The sequence below is a fragment of the Cetorhinus maximus genome, unplaced genomic scaffold (assembly GCF_964194155.1).
Source record: "Cetorhinus maximus unplaced genomic scaffold, sCetMax3.hap1.1 HAP1_SCAFFOLD_1983, whole genome shotgun sequence".
In the NCBI taxonomy this organism is placed as follows: domain Eukaryota; kingdom Metazoa; phylum Chordata; class Chondrichthyes; order Lamniformes; family Cetorhinidae; genus Cetorhinus; species Cetorhinus maximus.
This window is the reverse complement of record NW_027597923.1, coordinates 1-12,500: the sequence shown is the minus strand read 5'-3', so window position 1 is coordinate 12,500 and position 12,500 is coordinate 1.

The following is a 12,500-nucleotide window of genomic DNA, read 5'->3' as shown; positions in this document are numbered from 1 at the left end:
TACCTCAGGCGGGATCGGTTAATGATTTCCCCTGTCCCCAGGTGGGACTGGTTAATGATTTCCCCTTTCGCCAGGCGGGATTGGTTAATGATTTCCCCTTTCGCCGGGCGGGATTGGTTAATGATTTCACCCCTCACTTTTCCGCGCGGCTTGGCTCTAATCAGTGGGGCCGGGCTTAATATACGCCTAAGGGGAGCAATCTGACGGGCGAGGCCGACCTGGAGTAGCTCTCGGAAGGGGTGGGAGGTTGGATTTGAGTCGGTGCTGGCGGAAGGGCTGGATTTCAAGGGCTTGGCCGGCTGGCCGGTGGTTGTCGGAAGCGGTGGGCATGAAGGGATTGTCGGCTTGTAAGGCACGGGCTTAGCGAGGGCGTGGTAGGCCTCGGGAGGAAGCGGGGTGAATGAGGCCGCGGTGGCCGCACCGGGCGTCGCCATTGCCGGCTGCGCAGAGTGGATTGGGGTCGGTGTTGAGTGAGGGGCATTTTCCTTCTGGAAGGTAAGGGCCCGGAGGAGGCTAGTGGTTGGTGCGGTTGTAAGAGTGTGCCGGCGGGTGAAGGGTTGCGAAGGCGGCGCATTTGTAGCCTGCATGGTGAGTGTTAGTGTTGGGGTCGGGGTTGGGGGTCGGTGACGGGGAGAAGGTGAGGGAATAGGGTTAGTGTTGGGGTCGGGGACGGGCAAAGGGTTAGGGTAAGGTTTAAGGGTAGGGTTAGGGTTAGGGTTAGAGTTAGGGCGAGTGTTAGGGTTAGGGTTACGTTTAAGTGCAGGGTTTAGAGCGTGTGTTAGGGCCAGGGTTAGGGTTCGGCGAAGGGTAAGGTAGGCAAAGTGCAGAAGGTGAAATGGTTAACCAGTTAGCAGGCAGGGCAGCCGGCCGGCAATGAGAGCGGCCCGCCCGGTGATAAGGGTGCAGTTAGGTGGCGACCAGCCCAGCAGCTCCAGGGGCTAAGTACGTGTGGGTAAATGGTTAACCAGTTAGCAGGCAGGGCAGCCGGCCGGTAATTGAGGCCGCCCGCCCGGCCATAGGGCTGCAGTTAGGTGCCGACCAGCCCATCAGCTCCAGGGGCTAAGTACATGTGGGTAAATGGTTAACCAGTTAGCAGGCAGGGCAGCCGGCCGGTAAATAGAGCCACCCGCCCGGTGATAAGGGTGCAGTTAGGTGCCGACAGGCCCAGCAGCTCCAGGGGCTAAGTACATGTGGGTAAATGGTTAACCAGTCAGCAGGCAGAGCAGCCGGCCGGCAATTAGAGCCGCCCGCCCGCTAATCAGGGTGCAGATAGGTGCAGAACAGCCCATCATTTTCCAGGGGCTAAGTACATGTGGGTAAATGGTTAACCAGTTAGCAGGCAGAGCAGCCGGCCGGCAATTAGAGCCGCCCGCCCGCTAATCAAGGTGCAGTTAGGTGCAGAACAGCCCATCATTTTCCAGGGGCTAAGTACATGTGGGTAAATTGTTAACCAGTTAGCAGGCAGGGCAGCCGGCCGGCCGGTAATTAGAGCCGCCCGCCCGGTGATAAGGGTGCAGTTAGGTCCCGGCCAGCCCAGCAGCTCCAGGGGCTAAGTACATGTGGGTAAATGGTGAACCAGTTAGCAGGCAGGGCAGCCGGCCGGCCGGTAATTAGAGCCGCCCGCCCGGTGATAAGGGTGCAGTTAGGTGCCGGCCAGCCCAGCAGCTCCAGGGGCTAAGTACATGCGGGTAAATGGTTAACCAGTTAGCAGGCAGGGCAGACGGCCGGCAATTAGAGCCGCCCGCCCGCTAATCAGGGTGCAGTTCGGTGCAGAACAGCCCATCAGCTCCAGGGGCTAAGTACATGTGGGTAAATGGTTAACCAGTTAGCAGGCAGGGCAGCCGGCCGGTAATTAGAGCCGACCTCCCGGCCATTACGGGTGCAGTTAGGTGCCGACCAGCCCAGCAGCTCCAGGGGCTAAGTACATGTGGGTAAATGATTAACCAGTTAGCAGGCAGGGCAGCCGGCCGGTAATTAGAGCCGACCTCCCGGCCACAGGGCTGCAGTTAGGTGCCGACCAGCCCAGCAGCTCCAGGGGCTAAGTACATGTGGGTAAATGATGAACCAGTTAGCAGGCAGGGCAGCCGGCCGCTAATTACAGCCGCCCGCCCGCTAGTAAGGGTGCAGTTAGGTGCAGGACAGCCCATCAGTTTCCAGGGGCTAAGTACATGTGGGTAAATGGTTAACCAGTTAGCAAGGCAGGGCAGCCGGCCGGCCGGTAATTAGAGCCGGCCGCCTGTCCGCCCGCTAGTAAGGGTGCAGTTAGGTGCAGAACAGCCCATCAGTTTCCAGGGGCTAAGTACATGTGGGTAAATGGTTAACCAGTTAGCAGGCAGGGCAGCCGGCCGGTAATTACAGCCGCCCGCCCGCTAATAAGGGTGCAGTTAGGTGCAGAACAGCCCATCAGTTTCCAGGGGCTAAGTACATGTGGGTAAATGGTTAACCAGTTAGCAAGGCAGGGCAGCCGGCCGGCCGGTAATTAGAGCCGGCCGCCTGTCCGCCCGCCAGTAAGGGTGCAGTGAGTTGCAGAACAGCCCATCAGTTTCCAGGGGCTAAGTACATGTGGGTAAATGGTTAACCAGTTAGCAGGCAGCGCAGCCGGCCGGGAATTACAGCCGGCCGCCTGTCCGCCCGCTAATAAGGGTGCAGTTAGGTGCAGGACAGCCCATCAGTTTCCAGGGGCTAAGTACATGTGGGTCAATGGTGAACCAGTTAGCAGGCAGAGCAGCCGGCCGGCAATTAGAGCCGCCCGCCCGCTAATCAGGGTGCAGTTAGGTGCAGGACAGCCCATCAGTTTCCAGGGGCTAAGTACATGTGGGTAAATGGTTAACCAGTTAGCAGGCAGGGCAGCCGGCCGGCCGGTAATTAGAGCCGGCCGCCTGTCCGCCCACTAATAAGGGTGCAGTTAGGTGCAGAACAGCCCATCAGTTTCCAGGGGCTAAGTACATGTGGGTAAATGGTTAACCAGTTCGCAGGCAGAGCAGCCGGCCGGCAATTAGAGCCGCCCGCCCGCTAATCAGGGTGCAGTTAGGTGCAGAACAGCCCATCAGCTCCAGGGTCTAAGTACATGTGGGTAAATGGTTAACCAGCTAGCAAGGCAGGGCAGCCGGCCGGCCGGTAATTAGAGCCGGCCGCCTGTCCGCCCGCTAATAAGGGTGCAGTTAGGTGCAGAACAGCCCCTCAGTTTCCTGGGCCTAAGTACATGTGGGTCAATGGTTAACCAGTTAGCAGGCAGAGCAGCCGGCCGGCAATTAGAGCCGCCCGCCCACTAATCAGTGTGCAGTTAGGTGCAGAACAGCCCATCAGCTCCAGGGGCTAAGTACATGTGGGTAAATGGTTAACCAGTTAGCAGGCAGGGCAGCCGGCCGGGAAATAGAGCCGGCCGCCTGTCCGCCCGCTACTAAGGGTGCTGTTAGGTGCAGAACAGCCCATCATTTTCCAGGGGCTAAGTACATGTGGGTAAATGGTGAACCAGTTAGCAGGCAGGGCAGCCGGCCGGTAATTACAGCCGCCCGCCCGCTAATAAGGGTGCAGTTAGGTGCAGAACAGCCCATCAGCTTCCAGGGGCTAAGTACATGTGGGTAAATGGTGAACCAGTTAGCAGGCAGGGCAGCCGGCCGGCCGGTAATTAGAGCCGGCCGCCTGTCCGCCCGCTAATAAGGGTGCAGTTAGGTGCAGAACAGCCCCTCAGTTTCCAGGGGCTAAGTACATGTGGGTCAATGGTTAACCAGTTAGCAGGCAGAGCAGCCGGCCGGCAATTACAGCCGCCCGCCCGCTAATCAGGGTGCAGTTAGGTGCAGGACAGCCCATCAGTTTCCAGGGGCTAAGTACATGTGGGTAAATGGTTAACCAGTTAGCAGGCAGGGCAGCCGGCCGGCCGGTAATTAGAGCCGGCCGCCTGTCCGCCCACTAATAAGGGTGCAGTTAGGTGCAGAACAGCCCATCAGTTTCCAGGGGCTAAGTACATGTGGGTAAATGGTTAACCAGTTCGCAGGCAGAGCAGCCGGCCGGCAATTAGAGCCGCCCGCCCGCTAATCAGGGTGCAGTTAGGTGCAGAACAGCCCATCAGCTCCAGGGTCTAAGTACATGTGGGTAAATGGTTAACCAGCTAGCAAGGCAGGGCAGCCGGCCGGCCGGTAATTAGAGCCGGCCGCCTGTCCGCCCGCTAATAAGGGTGCAGTTAGGTGCAGAACAGCCCCTCAGTTTCCTGGGCCTAAGTACATGTGGGTCAATGGTTAACCAGTTAGCAGGCAGAGCAGCCGGCCGGCAATTAGAGCCGCCCGCCCACTAATCAGTGTGCAGTTAGGTGCAGAACAGCCCATCAGCTCCAGGGGCTAAGTACATGTGGGTAAATGGTTAACCAGTTAGCAGGCAGGGCAGCCGGCCGGGAAATAGAGCCGGCCGCCTGTCCGCCCGCTACTAAGGGTGCTGTTAGGTGCAGAACAGCCCATCATTTTCCAGGGGCTAAGTACATGTGGGTAAATGGTGAACCAGTTAGCAGGCAGGGCAGCCGGCCGGTAATTACAGCCGCCCGCCCGCTAATAAGGGTGCAGTTAGGTGCAGAACAGCCCATCAGCTTCCAGGGGCTAAGTACATGTGGGTAAATGGTGAACCAGTTAGCAGGCAGGGCAGCCGGCCGGCCGGTAATTAGAGCCGGCCGCCTGTCCGCCCGCTAATAAGGGTGCAGTTAGGTGCAGAACAGCCCCTCAGTTTCCAGGGGCTAAGTACATGTGGGTCAATGGTTAACCAGTTAGCAGGCAGAGCAGCCGGCCGGCAATTACAGCCGCCCGCCCGCTAATCAGGGTGCAGTTAGGTGCAGAACAGCCCATCAGTATCCAGGGGCTAAGTACATGTGGGTAAAGGGTTTACCAGTTAGCAGGCAGGGCAGCCGGCCGGCCGGCAATTAGTGCCGACCTCCCGGCAACAAGGGTGCAGTTAGGTCGCCGACCAGCCCAGCAGCTCCATGGGGCTAAGTATATGTGAGTAAATGGTTGACCAGTTAAGCAGGCATGGCAGCCGGCCGGTAAGCGGAGCGTCCCGCCCCGTAATACGGGTGCAGTTAGCTGCAGAACACACCGGCAGGTCCAGGGACGAAGTAGTGGACGGGCAAACGGTTAACCAGTTAACAGGCAGGGCAGCCGTACGGGCAGTAGAGCCGCCCGCCCCGTAATACGGGTGCAGTTCGCGGCAGACCAGCCCCGCAGCTCAAAAGTCTAAGTGGAGAACGGGGAACCGGTTGACCGGTGAGCCGAAGCATGCCAGCAGGCAGGGAAGGTGCAAAAAGGGCCGATAAGACCGAACCGGCACGACTAACAGGCTGCCGGGGGCGGGTTCCCAGCAAACCAGGTGAGGGGGCGTGGCCGGAGGCCGCGCAGCAGAGCCGCCCGCCCGTGAGTACGGTTAGAGGCAGCAGCGGGCTTCCCCAGCAGGGCAGAAGCCGAAGTGCAGGGAGCGAAATGGTTAACCAGCGAGCAGGCAGCATTCCGGCAGGGCTGGAGGGCGAAAAACGGCGTAAAATAACGGACCGGCAGGAGGAAATGGCTGCCGGGGGGCGGACCCAGAGCCCTCACGTGAGGGGGCGGTTCGGGAGGCAGAGCCGCGCATGCGCGGTTGGAAAACGCGTCACGTCGGAGCAGGGTGAAATCATTAACCAGTCGGCCGCTTCGACGTCGGCTGGCCGGGCCGAGGAGGGTCGGACCGGGGAAAGGTTCCCGGTTTCGTGTCCGTCGGGTGGTCCCGAGTGCGGCAGGAAAAAATCCGGAGTCCTGGGAGCCTTTTTTAAAAAAGAACCGGTCCGGGATGGGGTCGGATTTGGAAGCGTTTGCGGGGCCTAGGTGCCTCTTCGTCGGCATGACTACCGGACGGTCACCCGCCGATCGGCATTTGCGATTTGTTGGCTGGGGAGGTTGGCGGGGTACCTGCAGAATAGTAGGAGGTGGCAAATCGAGAATCGGTCGACATCGCCAAGTGCCTTCTCGAGCCTCCAGGTCTGCAGGGACCGACCCAGGCTGCCCCCAAACCGACCGCGAGGCCGTGCCGGGCGGCCATTTTTGGCCATTTTCGGCATTTTTCGCGTCTTTCGGTAGGTCACGGAAAGCGGCGGCCTGAAGCCCGGGCGTGCCCGGGGAAGGCTCCCCTTCGCCCGCGGGACCGGATTTGCCCCGGAAACGTCCCGAAGCCGGCCGGGAAGGCGGTTTCGAGGGCGAAGCACCTCCGATTGCCTTCGCAAGGCCGGGGAAAGTGGCCCCTGGGCCCGGGAGAGCAAAATCCGTGCGAGGACGGAAGCCCATGAGGTCAGATCCGAGGCTCTTACCCGGCGCCCGGTGGGGGTATTCCCGCAAAGAGCAGCGAGTGCGCCCGGCGACGGGTCAAGTTGCAATTTCTGGCATGCCACTCCTGGAGCTGGTTCATGAGTTCCCCTCGGAAGTCCCGATGAGGAAAGGGCAAAATGGCGTTTTGCGGGCTTTGGGGCCTCTTCGTCGGTAGGACTACCGCCCGACCTTACGGTTGGAATTGTCGGCAGGGGAGGTTGGCGGGGTACCTGCAGAATAGTAGGAGGTGGCAAATCGAGAATCGGTCGACCTCGCCAAACGCCTTCTCGAGCCTCCAGGTCTGCAGGGACCGACCCAGGCTGCCGCCAAACCGACCGACAGGCCCTGCCGGCGGCCATTTTTGGCCATTTTCGGCATTTTTCGCCTCTTTCGGCCGGGATGGAAAAGCGGCGGACTGAAGCCCGGGCCTGCCCGGGGAAGCCTCCTAATCGCCCGGGGGACCGGATTTGCCCCGGTGAGAGCCCCCGAAACGTCCCGAAGCCGGCCGGGAAGGCGGCCAAGGGCGAAGCACCTCGCATTGCGTTGGCAGGCCGTGCAAAGTGGCCTCCGGGCCCGCGAGACAATGCAGGGTGCCCTCGGTGTGCCCCTGAGAAATGGTTAACCAAACAAAGGACAGTGCGCCTCGGATTGCATTGGCTGGCCCTGCAAAGGGGCCCCCGGGCCCGCGAGACGTTACAGATTGCCCTCGGTGTGCCCCTGAGAAATGGTTAACCAATTGGACTTAGTCTCTGGCGGAGAGGCAAAGTGTTTTCACGAGAAATGGTTAACCAATTGGACTTAGTCTCTGGCAGAGAGGCAAAGTGTTTTCCTGAGAAATGGTTAACCAATTGGACTTAGTCTCTGAACGGCAGGCAAACTGTGCCCCTGAGAAATGGTTAACCAATTGGACTTAGTCTCTGGCAGAGAGGCAAAGTGTTTTCTCGAGAAATAATTAACCAATGAGGCCAATGGACCTCGGGTTGCATTGGCAGGCCGGGCAATGTGGCTCTTGGGCCCGCGAGAGCAAAATCCGTGCACAGACGGAAGTCCATGAGGTCAGATCCGAGGCCTTTACCCGGCACCCGGTGGGGGTATTCCCGCAGAGAGTAGCGAATCTGCCCGGCGACGGGTCAAGTTGCAATTTCTGGCATGCCACTCCTGGAGCTGGTTCATGAGTTCCCCTCGGAAGTCCCGATGAGGAAAGGGCAAAATGGCGTTTTGCGGGCTTTTAGGGCCTCCTGGACGGTAGGACTACCGCCCGACCTTACGGTTGGAATTGTTGGCAGGGGAGGTTGGCGGGGTACCTGCAGAATAGTAGGAGGTGGCAAATCGAGAATCGGTCGACATCGCCAAAAACCTTCTCGAGCCTCCAGGTCTGCAGGGACCGACCCAGGCTGCCGCCAAACCGACCGACAGGCCCTGCCGGCGGCCATTTTTGGCCATTTTCGGCATTTTTCGCCTCTTTCGGCCGGGATGGAAAAGCGGCGGCCTGAAGCCCGGGCCTGCCCGGGGAGGCCTCATAATCGCCCGGGGGACCGGATTTGCCCCGGTGAGAGCCCCCGAAACGTCCCGAAGCCGGCCGGGAAGGCGGCCAAGGGCGAAGGACCTCGGATTGCATTGGCAGGCCGTGCAAAGTGGCCTCCGGGCCCGCGAGACAATGCAGGGTGCCCTCGGTGTGCCCCTGAGAAATGGTTAACCAAACGAAGGACAGTGCGCCTCGGATTGCATTGGCAGGCCGTGCAAAGGGGCCCCCGGGCCCGCGAGACGTTACAGGTTGCCCTCGGTGTGCCCCTGAGAAATGGTTAACCAATTGGACTTAGTCTCTGGCAGAGAGACAAAGTGTTTTCACGAGAAATGGTTAACCAATTGGACTTAGTCTCTGGCAGAGAGGCAAAGTGTTTTCAAGAGAAATGGTTAACCAATTGGACTTAGTCTCTGGCAGAGAGGCAAAGTGTTTTCACGAGAAATGGTTAACCAATTGGACTTAGTCTCTGGCGGAGAGGCAAAGTGTTTTCAAGAGAAATGATTAACCAATTGGACTTAGTCTCTGGCGGAGAGACAAAGTGTTTTCAAGAGAAATGGTTAACCAATTGGACTTAGTCTCTGGCAGAGAGGCAAAGTGTTTTCAAGAGAAATGGTTAACCAATTGGACTTAGTCTCTGGCAGAGAGGCAAAGTGTTTTCCAGAGAAATGGTTAACCAATTGGACTTAGTCTCTGGCGGAGAGACAAAGTGTTTTCAAGAGAAATGGATAACCAATTGGACTTAGTCTCTGGCAGAGAGGCAAAGTGTTTTCACGAGAAATGGTTAACCAATTGGACTTAGTCTCTGGCAGAGAGGCAAAGTGTTTTCAAGAGAAATGGATAACCAATTGGACTTAGTCTCTGGCGGAGAGACAAAGTGTTTTCAAGAGAAATGGTTAACCAATTGGACTTCGTCTCTGGCAGAGAGGCAAAGTGTTTTCAAGAGAAATGGTTAACCAATTGGACTTGGTCTCTGAACGGCAGGCAAATTGTGGCCTTGAGAAATGATTAACCAATTGGACTTAGTCTCTGGCGGAGAGGCAAAGTGTTTTCACGAGAAATGGTTAAACAATTGGACTTAGTCTCTGGCGGAGAGACAAAGTGTTTTCCAGAGAAATGGATAACCAATTGGACTTAGTCTCTGGGCAGAGAGGCAAAGTGTTTTCACGAGAAATGGTTAACCAATTGGACTTAGTCTCTGGCAGAGAGGCAAAGTGTTTTCAAGAGAAATGGTTAACCAATTGGACTTAGTCTCTGGCAGAGAGGCAAAGTGTTTTCAAGAGAAATGGTTAACCAATTGGACTTAGTCTCTGAACGGCAGGCAAATTGTGGCCTTGAGAAATGATTAACCAATTGGACTTAGTCTCTGGCGGAGAGGCAAAGTGTTTTCTCGAGAAATAATTAACCAATGAGGCCAATGGACCTCGGGTTGCATTGGCAGGCCGGGCAATGAGGCTCTTGGGCCCGCGAGAGCAAAATCCGTGCACAGACGGAAGTCCATGAGGTCAGATCCGAGGCCTTTACCCGGCACCCGGTGGGGGTATTCCCGCAGAGAGTAGCGAATCTGCCCGGCGACGGGTCAAGTTGCAATTTCTGGCATGCCACTCATGGAGCTGGTTAATGAGTTCCCCGCGGAAGTCCCGATGAGGAAAGGGCAAAATGGCGTTTTGCGGGCTTTGGGGCCTCTTCGTCGGTAGGACTACCGCCCGACCTTACGGTTGGAATTGTCGGCAGGGGAGGTTGGCGGGGTACCTGCAGAATAGTAGGAGGTGGCAAATCGAGAATCGGTCGACATCGCCAAAAACCTTCTCGAGCCTCCAGGTCTGCAGGGACCGACCCAGGCTGCCGCCAAACCGACCGACAGGCCCTGCCGGCGGCCATTTTTGGCCATTTTCGGCATTTTTCGCCTCTTTCGGCCGGGATGGAAAAGCGGCGGCCTGAAGCCCGGGCCTGCCCGGGGAGGCCTCCTAATCGCCCGGGGGACCGGATTTGCCCCGGTGAGAGCCCCCGAAACGTCCCGAAGCCGGCCGGGAAGGCGGCCAAGGGCGAAGCACCTCGCATTGCGTTGGCAGGACGTGCAAAGTGGCCTCCGGGCCCGCGAGACAATGCAGGGTGCCCTCGGTGTGCCCCTGAGAAATGGTTAACCAAACGAAGGACAGTGCGGCTCGGATTGCATTGGCAGGCCGTGCAAAGGGGCCCCCGGGCCCGCGAGACGTTACAGATTGCCCTCGGTGAGCCCCTGAGAAATGGTTAACCAATTGGACTTAGTCTCTGGCAGAGAGGCAAAGTGTTTTCACGAGAAATGGTTAACCAATTGGACTTAGTCTCTGGCAGAGAGGCAAAGTGTTTTCCAGAGAAATGGATAACCAATTGGACTTAGTCTCTGGCAGAGAGGCAAAGTGTTTTCACGAGAAATGGTTAACCAATTGGACTTAGTCTCTGGCAGAGAGGCAAAGTGTTTTCAAGAGAAATGGTTAACCAATTGGACTTAGTCTCTGGCGGAGAGGCAAAGTGTTTTCAAGAGAAATGGTTAACCAATTGGACTTAGTCTCTGAACGGCAGGCAAATTGTGGCCTTGAGAAATGATTAACCAATTGGACTTAGTCTCTGGCGGAGAGGCAAAGTGTTTTCTCGAGAAATAATTAACCAATGAGGCCAATGGACCTCGGGTTGCATTGGCAGGCCGGGCAATGAGGCTCTTGGGCCCGCGAGAGCAAAATCCGTGCACAGACGGAAGTCCATGAGGTCAGATCCGAGGCCTTTACCCGGCACCCGGTGGGGGTATTCCCGCAGAGAGTAGCGAATCTGCCCGGCGACGGGTCAAGTTGCAATTTCTGGCATGCCACTCATGGAGCTGGTTAATGAGTTCCCCGCGGAAGTCCCGATGAGGAAAGGGCAAAATGGCGTTTTGCGGGCTTTGGGGCCTCTTCGTCGGTAGGACTACCGCCCGACCTTACGGTTGGAATTGTCGGCAGGGGAGGTTGGCGGGGTACCTGCAGAATAGTAGGAGGTGGCAAATCGAGAATCGGTCGACATCGCCAAAAACCTTCTCGAGCCTCCAGGTCTGCAGGGACCGACCCAGGCTGCCGCCAAACCGACCGACAGGCCCTGCCGGCGGCCATTTTTGGCCATTTTCGGCATTTTTCGCCTCTTTCGGCCGGGATGGAAAAGCGGCGGCCTGAAGCCCGGGCCTGCCCGGGGAGGCCTCCTAATCGCCCGGGGGACCGGATTTGCCCCGGTGAGAGCCCCCGAAACGTCCCGAAGCCGGCCGGGAAGGCGGCCAAGGGCGAAGCACCTCGCATTGCGTTGGCAGGCCGTGCAAAGTGGCCTCCGGGCCCGCGAGACAATGCAGGGTGCCCTCGGTGTGCCCCTGAGAAATGGTTAACCAAACGAAGGACAGTGCGGCTCGGATTGCATTGGCAGGCCGTGCAAAGGGGCCCCCGGGCCCGCGAGACGTTACAGATTGCCCTCGGTGAGCCCCTGAGAAATGGTTAACCAATTGGACTTAGTCTCTGGCAGAGAGGCAAAGTGTTTTCAAGAGAAATGGTTAACCAATTGGACTTAGTCTCTGGCGGAGAGACAAAGTGTTTTCAAGAGAAATGGTTAACCAATTGGACTTAGTCTCTGGCAGAGAGGCAAAGTGTTTTCAAGAGAAATGGTTAACCAATTGGACTTTTTCTCTGAACGGCAGGCAAATTGTGGCCTTGAGAAATGATTAACCAATTGGACTTAGTCTCTGGCGGAGAGACCAAGTATTTTCACGAGAAATGGTTAACCAATTGGACTTAGTCTCTGGCAGAGAGGCAAAGTGTTTTCACGAGAAATGGTTAACCAATTGGAATTAGTCTCTGGCAGAGAGGCAAAGTGTTTTCACGAGAAATGGTTAACCAATTGGACTTAGTCTCTGGCGGAGAGACAAAGTGTTTTCAAGAGAAATGGATAACCAATTGGACTTAGTCTCTGGCAGAGAGGCAAAGTGTTTTCACGAGAAATGGTTAACCAATTGGACTTAGTCTCTGGCGGAGAGACAAAGTGTTTTCAAGAGAAATGGTTAACCAATTGGACTTAGTCTCTGGCAGAGAGGCAAAGTGTTTTCAAGAGAAATGGTTAACCAATTGGAATTAGTCTCTGGCAGAGAGGCAAAGTGTTTTCACGAGAAATGGTTAACCAATTGGACTTAGTCTCTGGCGGAGAGACAAAGTGTTTTCAAGAGAAATGGATAACCAATTGGACTTAGTCTCTGGCAGAGAGGCAAAGTGTTTTCACGAGAAATGGTTAACCAATTGGACTTAGTCTCTGGCGGAGAGACAAAGTGTTTTCAAGAGAAATGGTTAACCAATTGGACTTAGTCTCTGGCAGAGAGGCAAAGTGTTTTCAAGAGAAATGGTTAACCAATTGGACTTGGTCTCTGAACGGCAGGCAAATTGTGGCCTTGAGAAATGAATAACCAATTGGACTTAGTCTCTGGAGGAGAGACAAAGTGTTTTCACGAGAAATGGTTAACCAATTGGACTTAGTCTCTGGCAGAGAGGCAAAGTGTTTTCAAGAGAAATGGTTAACCAATTGGACTTGGTCTCTGAACGGCAGGCAAATTGTGGCCTTGAGAAATGATTAACCAATTGGACTTAGTCTCTGGCGGAGAGACAAAGTGTTTTCACGAGAAATGG